General features: G+C 42.4%; 1 protein-coding gene across 5 annotated transcripts in view; it reads left to right on the top strand.

Moving 5' to 3' along the window:
* The window catches only part of LOC103624216 (follistatin-related protein 4), a 228162-nt gene that overhangs the window by 96819 nt on the left and 106185 nt on the right, over window positions 1–25158 (top strand). The window lies entirely within an intron of this gene.

The following is a 25158-nucleotide window of genomic DNA, read 5'->3' as shown; positions in this document are numbered from 1 at the left end:
CCCCGGGGGGCCATTTTTGCAAAGCCGCTAATCCGCGGCCCTGGATAAGCCGTGGCCGCTGCTGAGCCGAGCAGCAAGGCAGGCTGTGCGCCCTCCTGCTGCCCCGACACCCCTGCCTCTGCCGGTGTGGATTCCCTGGGGGCCGCGGAGTCCTGCGACTGTGCAGGGTGAGGCGGCGCAGGCTCTGCCCGTGAAGCTGGGGGGGGTTTTTCGGATCCAGCACCACGCACCCCTGAAGCCCGGTTAGCAGGGTCCTGTTCGGACATCCCTCCATCACTCATCACCGAAATAGGCGAGCCAGCTTTGCTGCCACAGTCAAGGTCTGTCAGCAGCATAAATAACGAACGCCAAGTTGAGAATAATTCTAACACTCCTGGGTTCCCAGACGGGAGCTCGTGCCGGACAGCACAGCCAAGTTCCTGCTACAATCCAAAGTCCAGGGCAGTATCTCTGTCCATGGAAATCCCTTTTAAGGTAGCCCAAGCTAATAATTCCCAAAGTGAGTTTTCAGGAATGGAGGTTTGCAATATGCTAAACACACCTTTCCAGACCAGTACAACAGCGTCGGTTTGTGAGCCGCTGTTCGCCATTTCTCAGCTCTGTCGGACCTCCCGGTCCCGGGGGGAAGGGGAACAGCGTACCTCTAGAGAAATTTGGCTTGGCTCACAGCGTGCAGGACACATCAGAGACAGCCATAGGGAGGAGGAGGAGAGAAGATCCAGCAGGCAGGAATTGTGCAGCAAGATTGATTTATTTAATTATTTTACAAACTCTTTTATAGACTTTTTTCTTCATAGTCTAATTGGACAAGGATCAGCCACCCCTTGGGGGTGATTGGCTAAAATCCTAAAACATCCATTTACAAAATATTTGTCTACTATACTATAAACAAGACTTTTCAAGGTTGCAGGTGTTTCATTGTTTACATAACTCTGCTACCTCTTCTGTGAGAGAGAAAAGTCTCTCATGGACTTAGAAAATAGCAAGAAAATCCTTGCTAGCAGCATTTTTGTATCCACACTTCCCATGCCTGGAAGTGCTCCAGTCAAGATTGAATGGGGCTTGGAGCAACCTGGGATAGTGGAAGGTATCCCTGGCCCTGGCAGGGGTGTTGGAACCAGATGGTCTTTAAAAGTCCCTTCCAACCCAAACTATTATATAATTTTATAAACAGGATGGTTTGCATCAATTGTCTCATCTGTTGATTTTCTTAATCAACACCCTAATTGTTAATACATTTCTTGGTACTCTTTGATGTGGGGAAGGTTGGGTTGCCATGGGTTGCTCTGTGAATCTGAACAGTAAGGTAGCCCTGGGGTGTTATTAATATCTTTTAAAGGAAAGAAGCATGTTGGCTTGATTGTAGAACTTTGCCTGGTTTTACTGATAGTGAAACCATCTCTATTCATACCATGTTGCCTTTGTTTGCAAAACAAAGTAAAGATTCAAAATTCTTTTCATTTTAGAGCACTTGACCTGTTTGGTGGTTTGTGATAGCTTTTTTTTTTAAATTTGCAGATGTTTTAATTCAGTGAAGTTCATGCATATGTCTGGAGTCTGATTATATTTTTATTTTCTAAATAGTAACCTTGCTCATAAAAAACTATCCTTTTGTTTTAAAAAAACTTTGAAGAGAATTATGGGCTAATTAAAATTTTACATTGAAAATTCAGAGTCTGCTCTGAAGGACTCCTTGTCTCTCGATGTTCTCTGCCTTGGAGCTGTCCTATGATTTTAAACAAACAAAAATAAGCATTCAGGAAATGGGAGAATAGCCCTCAAGGAAATTCCACCCTTTTTGTGCAAAGCTAGTTTTGTTGAAGAGATTTGGACACTTTAATTCTTTGAATGCAAGTGCTAAAGCTGGGTAAAAATAGATACATCTCATGCATATGATACATCTTTCAAGGAACATGGTTTTAACTCAACTTTGCTCTTAGTGTTTTGAATTTTGTTCTGTGTTTCAGGGGAGAAATGGCAGTTTTCATGTGCTTCGTGTAGTGCCAACCTGCAGCTGCTTTCACTAAATTGAAAACTCTGAAAAAATCTTGGGTTGGATTTATTTTTAAGAACGATCTCTCCAGATTATCTGAATTGAGCACATGTAAAGCCTGCGTGCATAATCGCTGGAGAAAGTGTGGCTTCTTGTGAATAAAATGAGTTCTGAAACACAGAAGGAATGGCCACAGTAGCATTTCTTTTATTTATTTGATCAAGTACAATCTTCTCTTGCTGTTCAGTTTTATAGTCATTTTGAAAATAGCATCTTTCTAATCATGTCCGGAGAAGTGCTCTCCCTTCCCATCTGCGTGACTTTCTCTTTACAATCCCATGAACAGATAATCAATGGAAGAGGCTCAGTGTTAGCCCTGCCTGACCCTCCATTGTTTTCTGGTGCCACAGGTAGATGAAGTTATTGATAATATCTCCGGATCAAGTGGAAAACAAAGCAGTAGCTGGCTCCTTGCAGGCACAGGGTAATGCACACACTGATATGGAAACCATATCCCCATCAGCCTTTTATCTCACTGGTTTGCCAGGAGAGATACCAGTGCAAGGAACAGCTTGGAAACAACAGTCCCTCAATAACTTGTGCTCTGCTCTGTGCAGGGAGATGGGACTCAGAGTGGTGTGGCCTTGGTTTGTGGTTCTCAGTGGCCAGATACAGAGAATTCTAGAATGGTTTGGGTTGGAAGGGACCTCAAAGAGCATTCAGTTCCATCCCCTCTTCCATGGGCAGGGACACCTTTCACTAGACCAGGTGGCTCCAAGCCCCACCCAACTTGGCCTGGATCTGTTCCAGGGATGGGGCATCCACAGCTTCTCTGGGTAAGGTGCCAGTGCCTCACTACTGTTCAAGTAAATGTCTTCCTAATATTGTGGATCATTCACAGCTGGTTTTCAATAGCTGGGCACCGATGCATTGTGGTCTCTGCTAGTTGCCCATGCTTTCAAACGTGTTACGAACTTTCTGACTAATTTCAACCAAATTGCAAACAGTGGTGCAGAGCTGGATGGCGGTTTTCATGAACTTTGAGACCCTGTTGTGGTTGTCTGTGGGAGGTCAAAACTGGAGCTGAATTTTGTGAGACACTGGAGAACTGATATAAGAGAGACCATTATATGTGAAAAGATTTGGAGATTAGCTCAGTATGTTCCAGTATGCTCTGGGAACAATTTCTTCTTTGTGCCATTGCACAGGAGGAGCCAGCCACCTTAGGTGCCAGGAATTGGAAGAGGGATGGAAGGCCTCTGTTCTCTTGGATTGTCCCCAGGGAAGGCCAGCATTTATTGTGTACTGGTCCTAGATTCCAGTTTCTGCGGTAGCTGTTGCTGCACAGCTGCTTGGTTGGGTTACGTTTGGTTTTCCAGCCCTGAGAGGAGGAGTGATGGATGTTGGGGCACAGGGAGTTCAAAGGACAAATAGAAGCCAAGTCCTGGCCCTCCTGACCTACAGATGTTTTGCTCCTTGTTCCCTCTCACCTCTCTATAATTTTGGTCTAGATCTGGTGGGCACACTTTTGTCATGTCAGCAGCAGTAGCTGAGGAAATATGGGTGCTCTCTTTTTTAAAGGCATAGAAGGATTGAACCTTTTAAAATTATTTTACTTTATCTCTTTTCCAAAAGATCAGTGCCTGAGCCAGGCTCCTCTGCCCCTGGTGACAGCCTCAGCATGGGTCCCCACCTCCCATTTGATTATTAAATTGAATTATTTCCTGCTTTATCTTCGAAAGCAAAACTGTATTATCACCTTCTGAATGTATTTGCAGACCATAACCATTTCCATTCTTCTGCAGGATACAATGCAGCAAACCTTAATCAGACAACTGTAAAGCTTGGATTTATGGTGTTTCACTCTTTAAGATTTTCATATGAATTAATATTTTTGAGAATGTCTTTCAGGTTTCCCTTCTGCATTTTATTGTTCATTTTAGCACCTTTTTTTGTCCTGCTGCTATGTAATCTTTTTTTGTACTCTTAATCATCGAACCACAAAATTGTTTGGATGAGAAGGGACCTGTAAAGACCATCCAGTTCCAACCCCCTGCCATGGGCAGGGACACCTCCCACTAGACCAGGTTTCTCCAAGCCCTGTCCAACCTGGCCTGGAACACTTCCAGGGATGGGTCATCCCCAGCTTCTCTGGGCAACCTGTGCCAGTGTTAAGACCTCAATCATCACTCAAGCAGCACAGAGCTTTGTCAGCCTGTGACATGGGCAGTTCATCCTCAACAGATGTTGAGGATGTTGCTCTGTCTTCTCTCAAAAGGCCAACATTATTTTTGGGTTTTTGATGAGATCATCTGTCTGTACCAGGGATATCAGTTGCTTGATTCCTCTGAGCCCCAGAGAAACAGCATTTTGGTTACCTATTTAGAAAATGGATATATCTTAAAAAAATATTTTTATATTCTGTATTTTTAACACTTTTCCTGTTCAGGAAAGAGAGAGATGCCAAGTCCTCTGGAAACTGTGACTGGATGAAGTGTGTTTTTCTGAGGATTTCATGGAGGCACTGGAAGTCCTATGTGACATTGGCCTTAACTCTTCCTTGGGCCCAGTGTTCACTGCCTGTGCCAGCAGCTTCCTTGTAGTGAGACAGGGTCATTTCAAAGCTTGCCAGGTTCTGGGTCCTTTGTACTTGCCCTCTAACAAGCTCTTGCTTTCTGCCCTGGAAGTCAGCATCCGATTTCCTCTAATGACAGATTTGTTTCAGAGGTCGGAAAGGGCAGCTGTGAGTTACTATATGGCTCCTTATTCATTGCCTGTATAAAAGAGATGCTCTTGAATTGGAAATAAAGGTGAAAAAGCAGCAGACTTTTCTGAAGACTTTTTTAGTATGAGGACTAGATCCTCCTGATCTTGCTTTGCTTCATTTCTGGCATCTGTAAAATCCTCTGCTCTAGCACGAATGTGCCAGCAACAGAGCGAGGTGGATGCTGGGCCATGTCAGGGGGATGCTCTATTTTTTCATGGTGGCTGGTTGCACCAGGGAAAGCCCAACATCCCTGGGGATAATTGGGAGGAAAAAGTCTCTATAAAAAGACTGCCAGAAGTTTGTTACCCTGCAAGACTGGAGCATTTTTTTAGTAAGTTTTATTCTAGCTATTGTGCTGGGAAATGTCTATCTTAGTCCACACAGATCATCTGAATCCCTACGTGTCTTAACTTCCTGGATTAATGTGAACAGATATTTAATTGAACTGGGTGTTTTTCTTCTTCTGTTAATTTAATGTTTTATTTGTAAGCAGTGCGAAAAAGCTCTGCAGGAAGTATCCAGCCACCAGAGAGTGTCGCTGGCAATATTAGTTACTTCTGTCGTGCTTTGTTCTATACTCCCAACCATGTTTTCCAAAACTTTGTTATCTTACCTGCAATTTTGCCCTTCTTGATGGTCCTGTTGTTTTATCTATGCTGTTTTCTGCAGACCAAATTATGAACTTGAGTTAGTCAGCCTAGTGTGATCTGGGGACTGTGAGAGAGAAGGTTTCACTCTAATGTGTTTGGCACCCTGTCTGGCTCTGAACCTCATCAGGAGCCATCATCACAGGAAAGGGTTTTTTTACTGGGGGATGCTTTGATTTGTTTTATGCTTTCCACATCTCCAGCACCTTGAAAGGGCATTTGACAGCATCCCACCTTTCTCCTAAACCACCAGAAATGCCTCAACCCATGAGTTGTGCTTTTCAAAAAATCATGACCATCTAAAACCAAAGGCATCTCTCTGAGAAGATCCTGATGATTTGAAGATACCCCAAAGCTCAGGCTGGGGGAAGCAGGGCCTGTGTATGTGGACATGAGTGTGGTGGTGGGTCCCAATGCCATGTTGTGGCCCCAATTGCAACCTCCTCCTCCTCAGGACATGAGCCTGTTGAGCAGTGTTGAGGAGGGTGGTGGAGAAGAGTGGAATTGAAACTGAGCAATGTACACACCTGCTTACTTGAGTATCAAAGATAGGAATGGTTACACTGACAGGCACCCCCCGCTGAGCCATTGCCTTTGTGCTGTGCTCAGAGTCAAATAAAAACCTGGTTTATGTTTTGGGGACTGTGCAGAGAACATAGCTTGTCATTGCAAACACAGCTCTACGGACTGCATTTTACAGACTAGCATGTTTGCTGTGTCTGAATAATTGCACTAAAAAGGAATCAATAACCTATAGATTTTACAGAAGTAAAGGATGTTTCCTGTCTGCTCCAAGTAGCCATGGCTTGGGTGGACATTGAAGTATTGCACCTCTTACAGGTAGGCAGGATAGAGTCACTGAAGGACTTGCTTTATATTTAGTTTTAATTTAAGTCTGATTCTGTGACCTATTAGCTCCATGAAGTTATTTAGGAGTTACAATCACCAGTATTTTGGTAAGAATATAGAGACAGTAATCATGGTATGAATAAGGCCATTTCTCATTATTTCTATTGACTTCAATGTGCTTATATTATCATTTCAAGATACTAATTTGAATTTAATACTGTTTAGAAAACAAATACATGTCCAAATTGGCTCCAGAAGTGATTAATTTAATTTTGTGCCTTTCAAGATGTTTTTAACAGCTGATGTATGATTTTGGTGGGAGATTGCCAAAACAGACGCTATTTGTTTCAAGTCAAAGAAGCAGAAACTCTTCGTCTAAAACAAGACAGGATTTTTTTCCAATGTTTAGAAAGATTATTTTTAATATATTTTAATGAAAGGAAATTTCTTTTGGCTCTGCATTTAAAGCAAGTGTCAACCATAAATAGTTCTTCTGCCAATACATCCATTTCCAGGTATTGCCAGCATTCAGGTTAGGAGGGTTTAAGGCTGGAGGGGTGATAGTGTGACCATCACCCCATGGCATGAGTAGAGCTACCTGCTGGAATGAGTTGGAAGGGATGGATCCCTGCTGACGAACACTATTTACACATTGTAAAGGAAAAGAAAATAATGAAGCAAACAAATCCAAACCAGGTGGTGGGAATGTTTTGAAAGCTGTTGGCTCTGACTTCTTAGGTGCCTTTTTTCCCCTTCAGAAAATACTATTATTGCCTTTGTAATACAGCATTAAGGGAAGAGCAATACAGTTCCATTCCTAGGATTTTTATTTTCTGATTTGGAATGTGTTTTTCTGAGAGCATAAGCTTTTCCATGCAGTGGATGCTCACTTGCAAAAGAAGATGTATGTCCTAAGTTTCACACCTATTAGGGACCTGGCTGACACAGTTTAGGGCACGATTTTTCACCGTAAGGTTGCCCAGTGCTGAATTGGCCAGCAAGCAGCTCACCTATGTCCTCCTGTCTCAGACCCACTGAGAGTCTGGACTGCTGCACTGTGTCCTTGTGTGTGCATTATATACATAAATTTATATCAAGGTATTACATAATATGCATGCCCTGCTGAGATGGTTGAATTTGGGGCCATGTGCTGCCACCAAGGTCAGGATAGTTTAGATTTAAGAATTCCTGACTTCTAGGTCCTGATGCTCCCCAACCCCAGTTCTGGCCTTAGCGGATAGAAGGAATAATGGAATTTAATGGTCTGAATCATGATGTGTGTTTGAGTGACATTTAGTTAAGCTTCATATTTAAACTTCTAAGGAATAAAAATAATCCCAGCCATATAGATCAATGTATGTTCCAGGTTCTATCTAAGAGATGCAGCCGATTATTTCATTTTATTAAGTTTTATAGTCAAAACCTTCGACTGCAGTCTCATAATGCAAGGCAGTCTCCTAAAGGCTGTGAAAAAGTGCTGTTAAAAGGTGGCCTCAACTCCTTTTCCCCTCTACCTCTTGACACAATTTTAGGATATTTTCAAGCTTATAGGCAGTGTATTTAGAAAAGCTGAGGTACAGATAAGCAATAGCTGATAATGTCGGAGCCAAGGGATTAGTTTCATGCTCGATGCTGAGGACTGCTCCCATTTTTTGTTTACTAGTGCAACGTCCACAAGGCTTGACACTGTCTCACAGCAGTGCCATCATGGTGGAATGATGGAGGATGTTGCTGGTGACATCCTTCTTTAGAAAGTGTCCTGATTTGTCAACCTTCTTAGTGCCAAGGCTCCTGCAATTGTACTTTGTCAGCATTTCACTCCTTGAAGGAAATACTGTAGCTGCAGTCTTTCCTTTTATGACTCTGTCCCATCTGCAGGTACTTCTGCCAGGTGTTGTTTTAAATGTGCCATTATCACCATCTTGAACGGTGCTATTTGGTTTTTATCTGAGGTAATCATTGCATCCCTCCCTCGAAGAGGAACAGCCAAGGGAGCATGAGGGAAGGGAAGTACCGTGGAATGTGGCATTAGCCAAATGTGTGTTAACTACACCTCCCTCAATTACAAATATATATCCATGGAAAAAGTGTGCTCGTGGAGCATAACCCCTTCTCAGATAAAGCTTTCCTTAATGGCTTTTGAGGAGTTAACAAATTAAAACTGGGAAAACAAATTTAGTTCTGTGTCTCTCTGGTTTCTAATAATGGGTTGGTTTTTTTTAAAGTGCAGGCTTAGCTTTCTTAAAGCGTTTTTTAACCTAGAATCAAAGAATCACAGAATGTTTTGGATAGGAAGGGACCTTAAAGATCATCTCATTCTAACACCCTGCCATGGGTAGGGAACCTGAAAGACCATGGAGAACTCCTACCTGACATGAAAATTGAATTCTTTTGTAGGATGTAATGAATTAAATTTTGACATTTGAATATCAATAAGAAGGCAATTATGCCATAATGTGCCATGAGACAAAAGATCCCGAAAAAGCCTTGCAGGGAAAGGCTGTTCATTAGTAGGAGGAGACCATGCATGGCTTTCCATAGTCAGGGCAGGGTTTGGGAGGCTCTGGGATTGGCTTCTTGTGAAGCTTCAAATGCCCATGGTTTCCTGTAATAGTTTCCTCAAGCCTGGATGTATGGAGGGAACAGCAGATTTTTTTTTAAAGGGAGTGAATGAACTGGAAGTCAAAGGGACTAAATAAGATTTTCAAAGACATGGAAAAAAGGTGATCTAAGGAGTGGCACAGCCAGAGAACGGTCTGGGTTCTTTGTGTGTCATAGGAAACAATGTTCAGAATTTAACGAGCATTATTAAAGATGCTGCTCCTCTGACATTTGCTGGTTTGCTCAGGGCCTTGGGTGTGTTGTGTTTTCCATGGATGTGGGAAGTAAGTGGTGGGCACATTGATTTGCAAGGAAACAACTGTGTGGGAATGCATTTCTGTAGTTTCTCACTGTGTCTGTGGTACAAACATCTCCAACTGCATAGGCGGCATTGCTGGTGACCTTCGGCACCCCTTAGCAGAGATCCAGATGTGTAATCTTTCTATTTCTTTTTTATAAAAGCCAGTGGACACTGCTGCTGCAAATCTACTCACAAATACCACCATCACATTTCATGTATGGGTCACTTGCACCATCTTTGAAATATGAATTAGACCAACTGGCATATTGGCTGGCATATTTGGGATGCCAGGATACTGCCTTATGTGAGATAGCAATATATTTTTTTCACAGCTGAAAATAAATTTATCTGACAGCCATACATATATTTACTTCAGTGATTGCAGCTCAAAACATTTTGTGGTTTTACAAATTCTAGCATATGAAGCATCAAATTTTAGAATATTAGTTTTAAAAGTTTCAGATATTTGGCTGCCATTGTATTAAAAATAATAAAACTCAAGAGGTTGCTTTACTTGCTTGGATAAGTTTGAGCTGAGAGCTTTGTCCCATTAACTTGACTGGCCACTGCTTATCAGAGGGCATCAGCCAGCAGAGGGAATGGTTAATTTGTTTTCATTCTGTTGATGTGGATGCAGACAAAGCTGTCAAATATTGGTCTGAATGTTGTGTTGTTTTTCTTACAGACGTCATTCCAGCTCAGGGAGATGAAGTTACCAAACTTGTATCTTATACGCGTTGGAAATTAAACACAGAAAATGGAGTGAGTGAGTGAGTGAGTGAGTTATTAGCTGCAAGAAAGAGATCTTGAAATAAATAAGCACAGATCTTGATTCCAGTCATCTTCTCTGTGCTGCAAATGAAGAGCAGCAAGTCCAGCAAACTCAGTGATATTCCCTCATGGTAAAACTGGGGTGAGGAGAGTGGGATCTGTAAAAAGGGCAGACAGGGGGAGAAAAACGTGATCACCCTGTAATTGCAGCATGAATATGTTAACTTTCATTTCCTTTAAAGGCAAAGTGATAAAGACATGGGAGACTTTTGGTGCTGTTTTGATTGCCTGCTGTGGTTTTGAGATGCATAAAAGCTGGGCAGGGCTGTAAGTTGATGGGGGGCAATGGTGTGCAAGTTGATTTCATCGCCTCCACATGCTTTGGCTAAATTCCAATTAAAGCTTGAACATTGATTTCTATTTTTACTTTTTTTACTTAGCAGAAGAAACCTAGAAGGATACATCTTAGTTTGTACATCACAAAACCACATGGTGTATGAGAAAGACCTGACATGACTGAGGGACTGGCCCAGCATTAGGTTCTTTGGCTCACCCTCCAGTGCAGGAACTTTCACTTGTTTTCTGTGTGGTGCTAAACACAAGGAGAGAAGCATTTGTACAAGACCATGTATGAGCTGATTTGACTCTCATTATCATTGAAGCTTTGCAGGGTGTGTTAGCAAGAGACCCAGATGATATGGGGAGGTTTTCACTGAGAAAACCAGCGTGTTATCGACAAGCCTTATTATCTTACAGAACCTGCCATGAGGGAAAGGCTTCCTTAAATAAAACTTAACTACATCACTTCCTCAGAGCACTTGGTATCCAGACCTTTGCTGTCATTGTAATGCCAGCACAGGTGCTCAGCAATGCAATAACTTATTCATGCCTCGTGCTGCAGGTTGAGCTTCATTAGTCTCCTGAAGAAAAAAGAAAATCACTTTGGGTACCCAGTTTGTGGAAGTGCAAGGCATAACCATCAATTCCTGCCTCAGAGCCCTCAACAAATAGAATTTATGTCAATAAAACTGTGTTGAACCCAACTTACTGTTATCTAACTGATTTTTTGAGCAAAGAGCAGCTAAAGCTGTGCAGCATTGTAACAATTTGCTCTGTTGCAATATTGAATTTTAATCTCCACTGTAATAAACCTCAGAGTTTTATCCTCTCCAGGGGTTTGAGTTTCATTTGGGTCCTGTGCTGTTTGGACACAGATAGGTGGGATTTTTGTGGCAATGAAGGTTGGCTGTAAATTGGGAATAAGCCCAAACCCTTTTGACACTTTAGGGTTACTGTGAGCATAAGGGCATGAAGTCATGTCAGTTCATCAGAGCCCTGGGAGCCAAAGGATGCATCATTTGGATCTGTCACTTGTGTTATAGTTAATGCATTTGAAATAAATATTGAGTGCTGTGAATGTGGAGCAGAGAATGAAATGAAAAGTTTTCCTGGGATGTGAAACAAATTCATAGTTGGGAGTCTGCTGCAGTGCTGTTTGGGCAGGAAGGGGTATAGATGGAAAATATTTTGAAGGCTGTCCTGTAAATGGCTTAAACTCCTTCTTTTGGGAGAATCTAGAGATGTGCTTTCATCTTCTTCCATCTTTCTTTTCTAACCCCCAAACCCTCTCTGATGCTGGGGATGTGTTGCCATTTCTCATCCATATGAGAGGTGGAAATTTGGGGAGCCCCTTTCTTTAGGGAGGTCTACCCTATTGAGGCAGAGCATGAGCTGAAGGCCTGCAAGATGGGGACAGAAGTGGCAGCGCCAGTTGTGCTGTGCCTGGGCAGGCACCTCCCTTGGGGCCATTGCTCCTGTTGTCCCAGCTCTTAAACTGTGCTAATTCCCTCTCAGTGTAGTGCTCTCATGGATCAAAACACAGTGATTTGTCATTCATGCTTTACCCTGGAATATGTCACTCTCAGTGCTGAAAATCTTCAGGAAAAACATGTTTTCATCCCCTTATTTCTGCAGTAAGAAGCTTCCCTCTGTACTTTAGTGACATATGTAATGAAAATCCCACTGCCAACAGTTGGTGTGGGGATATTGTTATCTTGACAGGCCTCCAGCAGATCTACTCCAGAACTGGTACCCTGAACCGCAGAAAGGTTATTTGACTTGTCAGTAGCAAAGCACTTCCAGTGCTCAGATAACTGTCCCATTCATCATCCATCATAATAGTGCTTAAGAGAATATACTAAAAAAAAATCCCACAAAGGAAGAGGAGAGGAATTCATCCCCAAAATTCAGCCTGTAGCACTTTTATTTATTCATTCTGTTGCTTGATCTGCTATATTTGCTGTTCATAACGTGGATTTAGAGTAGAAATACAAATCTTGTTGTTTCTGTTGCCTGAGTTCCGAAGGGAGAGGACAAGAAGCAATGATGTGGATTTGTGGTGTAAATGGGAAGTTAGACTAGATGAATTTGTGTTTTTCTCTTTGTTGGAGTGCTGAGAGTTGAAAATGCTGCAGCTGCCTTGTATAGGCAGGTCAAGGTGTATTCAGAGCTTGCGTTGAATGCTCTGGTTGATTGGGCAGGTTGGTGCAGTAGGAATTGGAATCCTCATCTGCACTGTTTGTCACATGGAAAGAATTGAGTTTATCACTTTAGGTTGCTGGGACACTGTGTCATTAAGTGGCACAATTTGACTCTCCGTAATGGGAGACTGTATTGGTTTCTGGGGTGCCGTATGTGTATGACGCTCTATATATGTGTGATTATAACAAACAAAAAATCCAACTATTCTTTTGCAAACCATTGGATCTACTAAATGGAGTACTTTTGACCTCATTAAATTCTGGAGATGTAGGTAGACTCTCATGTCTACATGTGCAGGTTGTAAATGTTTACCTTTAATCTGTTGTTTCTGGACTAATTTAAGAGTTTTCTGTGTGAAGTTTCTTACTCCTTTTTAATGCTTTCTTTCCCCATTAGAAGTGCTTTCTCTCCCTTGTGCATGTTTTCCTCTTCAGAAGTTAACATTTCATAATTGCAGTAATGCCCTTAGGGTGTATGTTACGGTCTACTAATGAGATGCCTGAGAGGTCTCCTAATGACATCTGAATAACAGGCACAGCACATCGTTATCAGACCATTACACACATCCTTAACAGTAATAAATACTCCTGCTTACTGTAATTACATGTGTTGTCCTTTAGTGCTCAGCAAGAGGATATGGGAGACTCCACAGTTCAAGTGCAAGGTGGGAAAGTGCTGTAAATCAGCAGTGTTTTACAGAGGATTTCTCTGAAAGCCTGAGGATGTGGAAGGACACACAATCTGGGGAGAATTAGGGTGTTTTCCTCTTGCTTTTGGATTGAAAATGTCACCAGAACTATTTCCCTGTGTGTGCACATACCCTCTGCTCTCCTTGTTGTAAACATCACACACCTTCTGAGTAGGGATGTTCCTGAGAGAACAGGTAACCACAGGCAGTGGGCTCAGAATTGCTTAAAAAACTCTGCGATAGAGGATGAAGCTGTCCTGTGGTCTCGCGATAGAAGCATGAGTGTCTCCAAGAAGGCATCAAGGAAAACCTGTGTACACAAATACCCAAGGAAAAGAAAAAATGTTCTTGATTGCATCCATCACCAAGGATGGTGTGCGGTAGCCTTTGTAATACACCTTGCTGGCCACTTTTCCTGTGCATACTCCATGCAGATAAGAAACCAGACAGTAAAAATGAAAAATACCTTTACCAGGGAGTCAGATTCATGAAATCCCAAGCACTGAGTGATAGTGAAGCATTCCTTCTGACAGCAGAGCCAGTGAATTGTTGGGAAAGGTAAGTGTTTCAGAGCAGAACAGATTCAGCAAAATTTACATTAGTGCCAAAGGACTTCAACGTTTATTAAAGCTTCCAAATAACACATTTGCTATCTAGAAGTATTTGATAGATGTACCAGTCAGCCATAAAAAAGCGAGCATTGGTTACTTCCCAGAGGAATCCAGACAATTTTGCTTTCTCTAATAGGAATAAGGTAGAGGTTTGTAAAATGTCAAACTGCAGCTTGCATAGCATCACCAACTGAAGGAGGCACAATGAGCAAACGTCCTGTTTATCTAACAAAAGCCTGTTTGGTTTGGTTAATTTTAATTAAAGGGTGTCTGCATTAAAGTACTGAAGACATTTTCCATATAGAAATGAGGAATAAGAGTTGGCTACAGTGAAAGGCAGGCCTGGCTTCCTGCACACTTGGACCGATGGACCAAGACTCTTCCTCACAGAACAGCTGAAGTGAAGAGTGAGTGAAGCTAATCATCACTGTATAGTAATTAACTCTTCTAGTTCATGATGTCAAGTGGTTTTGTCATATATGGTTTCAGGTGCTTCAAATGGCCAGAAAGACTTCATTTATTTGTTTCAGTCCTGCAGATTGCTCAGGAAGATTTGGCTTCACTCTAAACAAAGCAGCACTCCCCAGACACTAATGGTCTGACAGGTTAATTCTCCTCATTTAAATATAACAATCTCAGGTGCAACAAATTAAGCTAAAGCACAGCATCAGGTGTAAACTGGTGCTTACAGCAGAAGAATTGCAAAAGATATTACTGGCTTTCAAAGAACTCCTCTTCTTGATGTATTTGGTTTGGTTTTTGCCTTGTCTCTGGCCATGTGCATCAAGCCAAGGGTGATAGCTCTTAACTTTTTGTCCATCTCCTGCTTTCACTGCCTCTGTACTTGAGGCTGTAATCCATCACTGATGCAGCATCTGATGCTGCTGTGTGTGCAGATAGAAGGGTCCCAGCAGATCTGTTGAGCTGTGTTTATGCTATTGTCTGTGTTTTGGCAGCACTTGCCAGGAGCTCTCTGAAAGCACGGCGAGAGCCTTATCTCAGAGCCTTCAAATGGACTGGATAGACATGGACAGGGAGAAGTCTGTAGATTAGGACAGACTGCTCCCCAACACCCCAAAATTCCCTGCTGACCTACAGCTGTCCCAGAAATAGTCCTTCATAGCCCATTACAGTGAAACCACACTGACAGAGCCTTCCTGCTATTGCTGGTGGCCCAAAGGGTCTGCCCATGGAAAGCAACCCATCACCCAACCATCCTTACAGCAAAAGCATGAGGAAATATGTAAAATTAATACCATCTAGTTAATTCTCACTAAAAGCAGAGTATTTAGTTTTACCACTCTATACAGACTGAGTGTGGAGGTTCCTTGAGTGTCCCATTGTGCTGCTGTGGAGCAGCACACAGAACATCAGGGCTCTGGGATGGATGACTTGACCCCAGGAAGTACAGATCACACAGATGGAGATGTCAGTCATACACAATAGGTTTGCCTTTAGTTACCTTTGATTTGCTGAAGTGATGAAACAGAAATTCAAGTCTGGATTTATAGAGAACACCCCTGTTTTCAGGAGTGCTGCTCAGCTGTTACTATCTGGGAGTGTGTCTTTTCACAAATAGGTATTTTTATTTTTTTGTTATGTTGTTTTGTTTTCCATGTTGGAAAGCAGTATTATACAGTATCCCTTATGAGTCCAATTGAGAATCCCCAGCACCCACCTTGCACCTTCCCAGTCATCTCTCTTGTCTTATTTTCTTCTCTTTCTTACCGTTTACAAAAACCTCACTGTTTTCCCAGGCTCTTTCAATTGAGTGTTTCTCAATCACTGAAGCAACTCATTACACTGGTTTTTTTGGGTTGGGATCTTAAGTAATTAGACATGCTTAAGCTAATTTTGTTGTTATTGTTAAAAGACCTGTATAACGGACATTTTTCTCTCCTGCTCCCATTCTCCCTTGTCTGCACCTTACAATGCAGCATCACTAATTTAGTTTAATAGCTTTTAAAAAGCAGAACAATACAATCTGAAGACAAAACATAATTTAGAGAGAGTACACAACAGTCACAGAGAGTTGAGTGTGTAGGTAAGATCACGTCTCTGTGTGGAGTAATAGATTTATAGCAGAGCAGGCTGTGTTGTGAGTAAATTAATCATTAGAAACAGCCAGTTTTCAGTATAGGACTCATGAATAATTCACTCAGGATTTCTGTTATATTTACACTCACCTAATAGTTGAGACAAGCAGTATAGGAGTTACTCACAAGTTGTTTGCCTTGACTGCATGGTGTTCTTTCATCTGCATTGATGTTCATGACATTGTTTCTTCCCTCTGGTTTGACAATAATTTTTAAATTTTTAACAGAAAAGTAAGGGCTAATACTCAGCAGGCAGCAAATATAATCAGAATAGCCTTGTTTGCTTTTATGCTTTCCCAGCCCAGGCATTGCTGTTAGTTACATCTTTATGCTAAATAGTGTTTGGGAGTGCTGTCTGAGTGGATCTTTGGGAGAGATGTTCTGGTGGAATGAGAGCAATCATCCATCAAATCACCTAGAAATCCCTGGCTTGGGAATGTGTTTGGGCTCTTTGTGGGCAGTGCAGCCTCACCTTGTAGTACCAGGGAGGGTCTTGAGCCAGCCCAGGGGGTAGGCACTGAATTGTGGAAAAGCCACCCACTGCTGACGAGAAGCCAAAGCTTCTTGCAAACATGGCCACAGTCATTTTGTTGCCAACCATGGGATGATAAAATTCCCAGAAAATATAGAAAACCCAGTCATTTAGAATGTGATCTGCCTTAGTGAGAGCCATTGTATCCCACAGCTCCTCATGAGAAGAGCACATGAGAAGAGCACAACAGCAGAGTAGACCTGGGATGGTGACATGTGGAATATGAGACTTACGGTTTGATGTACCAGATATATGCGTAACAAAATTCAGTGGATGGAAATTGAAGCTAAACAAATTAAAAATAAATTATGTTTGCCCACTGAGACTAAGCAATCATTTGAAAAATTGCTCTTAGATGCTTAAATCAGGCCTGGGAGCCTTCCTGGGTGGTGTGCTATAGAGCAAACAAATTATGGAGCTGCTGCAGGGAAAATCGTGTTGAATTCGGTGCAGGAGGTCAGAGTGTGCACATAATCCCTCCTGGCTTTAAAAATCTATAAATCTGTGGCACACTGCCTAGGTGGTGATAGGTACTTGATAAATTACATTTATCATGTGTTTTCCCACCTGCAGGCTTCCTTTTGCCCCCCTTCCTGGGGCTGCTCCTACTCCCTTCCAGGCAGGACACAAATCTAGAACTTGCCTTTGGACTTGGCAAACCAAGTTGTAATTCTTGGGCTTCCCAAGAAAGGCTGCAAATCTGTCCACCTCTTCCTGTGCATTTGGGGCTGAGGCATACTATTCATTTAGCTTTATGCAGTTTGGAAGGTAATTGTTTAAGATAGGAATAGAGTTTTTGTTTATAGACCTGGGAATTAATATTCTCATGCTGTAAGTTTTTAATATATTTTTAAAACTCACAGAGTAATAGATGGGTGCTTTTTCTTGTAATAAAATGAAATATTGAAACAAATATACACTGAGGCAAGCTTTAACTCTTCCAGATTGTAAATGTCTATTGTTTAATAGTATCTACTTCATGGCATATATTCCATTCCATTTCTGTGATAAATTTGGTGAGCTCCCAATTGCTGCTAAATTATATATGGATACCTGATAAATGTACATCTTATTAGCTGAAACACATCCCTAAGATAAGCAAGTTAGTTTGGACTTTTATTGTTAATTGAATTTTTTCAGCAGAGGCAGCTGAAGGATGTTCATGAATTTGCATGATGTTAAACATCTGCTCCTCTTAGTGGGAACTTAACCAGAGTTTCATTTAACCTGTAAATTCAGATCAGGAATAAAACAGGTACTCAGCCTTTGAGGGGTTTGGCTGTGTGTAAAGGAGGCAGGCAGGTAGTGCTGTGAGAGAACAGGATGTAATTAGCAGCGTTGCCTAAATGTCACATCTGTGGTGTGTGGCTTCCTTTGTGCACAGTGATGGTCTTCAGTGATGTTTGGAGGCAGAACGGTCCCTGTGTTATTATCAGGTGTTATAGGAAGACTGCAGTGGGGTTACTTGCAGTGTAATTGCTGCAGAACACAGCCTGGTATTTTATAGGAAGCTTTCTCTGAATGATCAGAAGTTAAATGGTTGTTATCACGAATTTTTATAGATTAAGATTTGGGTTAATTTCTCTTCATGCTAAATTGGTTTGCTCAGACCTTGTATAGAATCGTGGAATCATTAAGGTTGGAAAGGACCTCCAAGATCATAAAGTCCAACCGTCAACTAAATATCACCATTACCACTCTCCCATTGCAAAGTGCTACATCTGCTCATTTTTTAAACACTTTCAGGGATGGTGACTCTGCCACTTTCCTGAGCAGCCTTTTCCAAGGCTTAACCACTCTTTCAATGGAGAATTTTTTCCTAATATCCAACCTGTAGTACTTACAACATATAAAAATCAGAGTTGGGAAGATTCAAAACTCACAGATAGCTCTAAATTGGAAGAAATTGTCAATTCCAAAAAGGTTTCTTGATGTTCTCCTCCTGCAGCTGCACTTGCTCAGAGGAGTCTGTTCATGTAAACTATTGAGAAAAGCAGTTATTTGCTTCTTTGCAACTACACAGGAAAATTAGGAGGCAAGTCTAGCCAACTTCTCCATGCATGTGCAGAAACAAGCAATTAAAGGAAGAAGAAGACAGATAGAAAGAGACAGATAAAAAATTTGCATGGCAGAATGGGGATTTGCAAGGAGACCCCTGAAGAACTGAAGTCATCTTTAATTTTCCTGTCCCCATGTAAACCTGTTCTGTCATGTCAAACAGGCCATGAGGCAATAGATCATTGGGGTAAAGAGTTCACATAATGTCTCACTCACGTTCAGCAGTCTGATGTTTTGGGACCACATTTCCACTGTTCAGCATGCCAACACTTTCATTTTGTATGCAGGAAAATGGGCTGGTGCTGATGAGGAATTTTGCCATAAATGGCACATGAATTAAGGAGCCACACTCAGAAATAAATTCATAACATTTTAGTTTAGTAATTTTCTGATCCTTCTAACAGTGCCAGATAAAGCCTGAGTGAAGCACAGTAAAGGATGGGCTGTTTTGAAAACAGAGCTTTTCTCCAACCCCTTTAATTTTTTCTAGAAATGTTATTTTCAGTAACCATATCTTTTTTGCCCTATGGATATGGATGAGAAAACAAAGCTTAGTGCTCTCATCTCCTGCACTGAATTTCTTCCTGGAGCTTGAAAACTGCCATAGGAACAGCTGAAAATAGTCAGCATGGTCTGAGAGGAACTGTCAAATAAAATTACACCCCCAATGCTTCCTGCCTTGGAAATTACACTCTTCAGCCTGCTCCAAACTGCTCTTTGTTACCACATTTGGTGGTGGTGAAGGGTTGCCCTGAAAATTAGTGCCACTGGAGTTCCCTCTTCAGTGGTGGATTATTTGTACTGGGTTGTTATCATCCATGGGGACAGTGAGCAGGAGCACTGTCCTGCTGTGGTGGGTGGATTTCAGGCAGGTGATGGTGGGATCCAGGAGCCAAACAGGGCTGGGAGCTCTGCATGGGATGCCTGGTTGTTATGTCCTATCTCACTTGCAGTGATAACACACTGAGTCTAATCCTTTGTTGGGATTGGCAACACATTTACAGATTTTCAAGGTCTGGAGGCCAGATGTGAGAGCATATGGACTGGGTACCCGTGCTCCAGCTGTGTGGAGATGCCACTCAGGGAAACTTCTGCAGAGTTTTTGAAGAGTCACAAGAAGTTTGAATCTCTGTGTATGCCTCTTTGTGTGTGTCTTAATAATCGCACACTCTCAGCCTGGATGCTAATGGCTGCACAGCTTCTCTCACTGGTTTTAGGAAGAGCTGCAGGTGCCACCAGCCATTCTTGCAGCCTGTGTAGTTTAGCTCAGAAATAGCTCAGGAACTGATTGGACTCAAATCCTCTGAAGACTTCTGTGTGTGTTTAGGCTCACATCTACTCTCAGGTGATCTGCACACCAAGGTCTCAGAAATTGGTGCTCTGTAGGTGTTATCAAATTATTTTTGATATTTAAAGAAGTACTGACATTTCAAGTAATCATTGCATTGTAAGGCACCTTGCACAGTAATATTTCACTGGGAGATTAGTTTCCCCATCAAAGCAAGCTCTGCACTTCCTCAGTTTATTTTTATTTTGTACCCTACATTCCTTTGAAGGACACTTTCATCTCCAGCCTTGCTGCTCCTCCATTATCTGCTTTTAGTCAGAACTGGGTTGAAGATTGCTGTGGGATCCAAGTGCAAAATGCTGCAGCAATTCACAGAAACCAGGAGTAAAATTTTTAAAGAGGACAATTATTGAGGGAGATGGATTAATGATCTGTCATCACAATTTAGCCACATTCACCACTGACCTTTTACAGGGAGGATGCTCTTGATAAATGTAGTTCATTACTGAGTTCTGACATAAAAACGGAATGGCATTCTGTGTTTCTTGGCAAGCTGATCAATATTTTATCTGCCAAAGCATGCAGAAGTGCTAAACAGGATGAATTACGTCGCTGCTGCAAAACAGAGCAAGAAGCAGCATTGCTTGGAGTGAGCAGAGCATTTAAATGTGACAGTTATTTGCCACATTTTAGCAATCAGACCTTCATATGCTGGATTTTTCTTTTACTCATCTTCTGTCTTACTGTTTTTCTTTCCCTGTCTCCTTTTTTGTTGTTGTTGTTTTTTGGGGGTTTGTCGGGTTTTTTTTTGTTGTTGTTGGTTTTAATTCAAACAGTTCCAGGCTTCACTGGGTTTGAAAATGCTCTAAACTGATAAGAAGGGCTTGTTTCTTTGGAGATCTTCCCCAGCATGAAGGGGGAAATAATGGACTACAATTGGAGAATCAGTTTAGGGCATGACAGAATAGCAGTTTTAGCTCATCCAGAATTTGCATGGGAGTCTCTCTGTGTGTTGCTTCCCCAGTTGTGGGGTGGGGATGGTGCCTGAGTACACGCAGGGGGTCAGCTGGCAGTACCACACAGGCACCTGGAACGCATGTGGTGGCATTTCTGATATTCAGAAACAGGGAAGGGAAGGAACCCTTCAAAACCCATCTCTGAAGAGCAGTGATGGTCAGCTAAAATCATAGAATCAGAAAATCCTGAGTTAGAAGGAACCCACAAGGATCATCAAGTCCAGCTCCTGGCCCTGCACAGGATAACCCCAGAAATCCCACCCTGTGTCTGAGAGCATTGACCAAATGCTCCTTGGGTTCTGTCAGGTTTGGTGCTGTGACCATTCCCTGGGGAGCCTGTTCCAGTGCCCAGCCACCCTCTGGGGGAAGAACCTTTTCCTAATATCCAACCTAAACCTCCCAACGCGGGTTGCAATGGTGAGCAGAATCCAAGTCCCCAGGAAGCCCTAACAAGGAAACCAAGCTGAGAGACATCCATTAGCAGGACCTACCAAGGAGAGCAGCCTGAGATGAGATAAACTGCTAATGATGAGCAAAGGAAACTGGGTTTTTTTGTTCTTTATGTTGCAAAGGAAGCTGTTGGGGGCAGTCAGCAGAGAGAGAGAAGAATGGGAATAAGTGAGAGGGCACACAGACAGCTTTTCTGACATTCTTTTTGCTTAACAGTCATGTTTATAATACCTGGAAGAACAGAACAAGAGGTGGCAGAAGCCTAAAGAGACAGTATTTAGTAGATAAAGTTGGTAGATCCTTGGCACAGCATAAGAAGATTACACATGTCAGGACAGCAGGAGAGGGTGGAAGGGAAGGAGAGAAAATACAAAGCTTTGCGCTCCAGGACCTGTAAACCAGCTCAGTGCCAGCAGTCTCTAGGAAACATAGGTTAGAAGATGGAATAATAATGCCTAGTAAATGAGGGGGAGGATCTTTGCTACAGAAGAATCTTGCTGTCTTTGGCATTGGCTTCCTGTATGTTTCACGTTGCCTGAATATGTCTCCTCCCTAACTTGGCTGAGCAGGCAGTGTCTTTTCTAGGATGCCCCCAGCATCCATGTCTGGTCACTGCAGTGTCTTAATTTGTTTGAAATAAATAGCATTAGATCTGGGTTGTGCAGCAACACATCAGCTCAGATGTCCCAAGCATAGATAATTTCTGAGCTAACACTTTGGCCAGACTTAGGATAAAGTTACAGTTTCAGGTCAGAGTACTTCCTTTCACCTGGAGTAATTTTCCCTCTGTTCTTCCACTACAGTAAGAATAAGTATATAAATTATACATATATATTTATATGCATATATATATTACAGTTGTAGTGCATTTTTCTATAGATCTTTTAGTTCAGTCAAAGAAGCAAATTATCAATCTCACACCCTGGGACAGAACTTTATTGCTTTTACTCGTTGCATGCTGCTAAACAGCTCAGCACTGCTGGTCTGACCAACTGCTTGTGCGTCACTGCAGCCCTCAGATGTCTGGGATGCCAGGGAAAACGTGCAAAGGTGTGAGACCCATTCAGTCTGTCACATCCACACTGTGGAGAGAGGCTTGGGATCCACTTCCAACAGAGCTGGAGAGTGGTTTTCTCCAGAGGAAAGTGAAGGTAATGAGATTTTGGGCCAGTTTTGACAGGGACCAGAAGCACCTTCTGACTTTCTGCCTGCAGCATATGTTAACTACATGTGAAATTGGACTTATTTTTTAAATAAGAGACATAATTGTCTTACTGCTGGTTTTCTTTGATGTGTTCATCATGGACTGGCCTCACCTGTGCAAGATGGGGGTCTGCTGCATCCGTGATCCTGAACACAGCAACAGTGTGATGGGGAAAAACGTATTGTGTGTTTATAGCAGGATTTGGGAACTGCTGCCAGTGGCTGTCACCAGCTGTGTCCTTCTGTGCTTTCCTTTATTTCACTCTTAGTGCCCATCACACTTGCCTGGAAGCTGCAGCATGGCTGTAACCCACTGAACATCCCCAAGTGCACACATTTACCTTGGGCTGGCTTGCAGCCCAGATCAGTGTGTACTTTTTCAAGAAAAGCAGTTTTGTGGTAGCTTTGTTTTCTGAGCGTGGAAAAATCCAGGAGGGTTGTAATTTAGTGAAAGGAGTTCACTGTCTCCTGGCTCACACCATGCTTGAGGGAGCTGGGGGATTCAGCCTGAGAAAAGGAGGCGCAGGGGGTCCTTCTCACTCTCTGTAACTACTTGAAAGGTGATTGTAGCCAAGAGATCTCTTCACCCAAGTAGTAAATGAGAGGATGAGATGAAATGGCTTCAAGTTGTACCAGGGAGGCTTAGGTTGAGTATTAAGAAAAAATTCTTCACTGAAAGGATTGACTCCAGTCTGCCCAGGATAGTGGTGGAGTCACGATCCCTGCAAGTGTGAAAAAAACCCCACGTAGATGTGACACTTGGGGACATGGTTTAGTGCTGGGATTGAGGGAGGAAGGCTGGGAAAGCCCTGCCCAGGTAACAGCAAATATGTGCAAAGATAGTCCCAGGTGCTGAAAACAAAACTTCTGGAGGGTGTAAAGGAAGAATTTCTTTGGTGTGTGCTTGCAGGGAGCACAGTGTAAGTGGGTTAGCCCACCCAGGTGTCACCGTGCATGTTGCCTGTAGCTGTGCTGGTGCTCACTAATGGAAACCCCAAAGCAGAAACAGAAGTGGAAGCAAATTAAATCGCTTTCCCTATCTTCATTAGCCCTAGATACTTTTCTGGGATTAACTTTTAACTGAAAATAAAACTCCAGCTCAGAGAAGAAATATTATTGCAGTGGCTGAAACAGTATTTGCAACAGAATAGCTTGATTAAATGGATACAGTAATAAGTTTTACTCTTAAATAAGCTGGTGATTGAATGAAAAAAAAATTCATACTGCCTTCACAAACCATCAAATGACATGGTTGGGAAAAAGAAGTCAAGAATAATAAACACAACTAATAGTAGCTGAATAGCCTTGTTTTTTCTGTAAAACAAGACTGATCCCATGTGGGACCCAATGCTTTTTGGAGGTTGTTTAGAGGGAAGGAAAAATTTATCAGCTACTTAATATCCCTGAGCAGCAAGAAACTCTCCAAACTAGATGGAACTGAATTCAGGATAGGAAATAAGCCTTGTCTTGCAGTTCTTGTTCATTTAGCAGGAGGGCACTGACCTGACCATGAGCACATGTTCAACCTGTGTCTTCTCTCACCTTCTCAAGTCACGGTGCTTTTGAAGTTGTGAGCACAAAATATGAAGGGTGAAAAAAAAAAAAAACTTGACAGTAAATGGGTTTGCTATCAGAGAAATGCCTCCCACCTGGAATTTTAATTGGGTTTCGGTTGGAGTGGGACCAAGAGGTCCAAAATGTTGCAGCTCAGCAAGAAAAGGACAGGAACATTAGTTGTCAGTGTGCCAGAGTCTTTGTTATTTTTCAGAGGAATAATGTTTAGAATCTTTGGGGAGCTGATCTACAAGGGCATTATCCCTTAAACTGAGGCGGGACCATGTTCTCTTAGATTTAAGATAAAGTCTTAGATTTAATCCAACAGGATCAGTGATGGGATTTTAAAAAGTTTGTTTTAAAACCAGTATTGCAGAGAATAAGGCTATTTACATTATAGGGAAATTACATTATGGACATAAGGACATCTGAGGGGAGCAGCTGAACGTGTTGATGCTGTTGGTGGAATATGGTTGATACCCATAGAGTGTGGGACAGTTGGAGCCTGAGGGTGCTCCAGGGTCTGCTCCAAGGCTCCTGCAAGGCACCAGCCGCTGTGCTCTGCACTAAAGCAAACAGATTTGCACAAAAAGACAGTTGCCATTTCTCATTCTGCTGAACTCTGCCAGACAACAGATGAGCAGAAAAGGGTCATAATATCTTACAGCACTCCATGCATGTGAATGTGTTTCATTGAGGAGAAGAGCTGTGGGAGAGCTGGATGTTGCAGGCACAGCATGAGTTTTCAGGGTCAGGAGGGTTCAATCTGATTTCTTCAGCCAAGCCAGAATCACTTCAGGGAGAGTGGCTTGAGGGCTTTTCCCTGATAGTAACCTTTTTCCCCTGTTCAGGGGCTGAGGACAGTGTTTAATTCAGCCTGCAGTGGGGTGATGAGAGCAGGCACCAGTGACACCCCAGCTGCAGGGGCTCCCTGCAGCCCTGCACTCCTCACTGTCCTTCCCCTGACCTCCACCACCCCAGGCTGCCTCTAAGGGTTCCTTGAGATCAGCCCCATTTTCGGCATAGGGTGACACTCTGAGGTACCATTTACATTAGTGGAACTTTCTAAACATCAGCTTGTGCAGGTTTATTTTTTACTTTATAGGATAAATTTATTCATATAGAAAAGCATAAAGCCAATTTAATATTTGTGGGAGTTACAAACCTGAGTGTGGAAGTCTGTAACTGAAGT

This window comes from Corvus brachyrhynchos, unplaced genomic scaffold, assembly GCF_000691975.1.
Source record: "Corvus brachyrhynchos isolate BGI_N302 unplaced genomic scaffold, ASM69197v1 scaffold381, whole genome shotgun sequence".
In the NCBI taxonomy this organism is placed as follows: domain Eukaryota; kingdom Metazoa; phylum Chordata; class Aves; order Passeriformes; family Corvidae; genus Corvus; species Corvus brachyrhynchos.
Note: the sequence above shows the minus strand (reverse complement) of the source record. Positions and strands in the feature narration are given on the sequence as shown.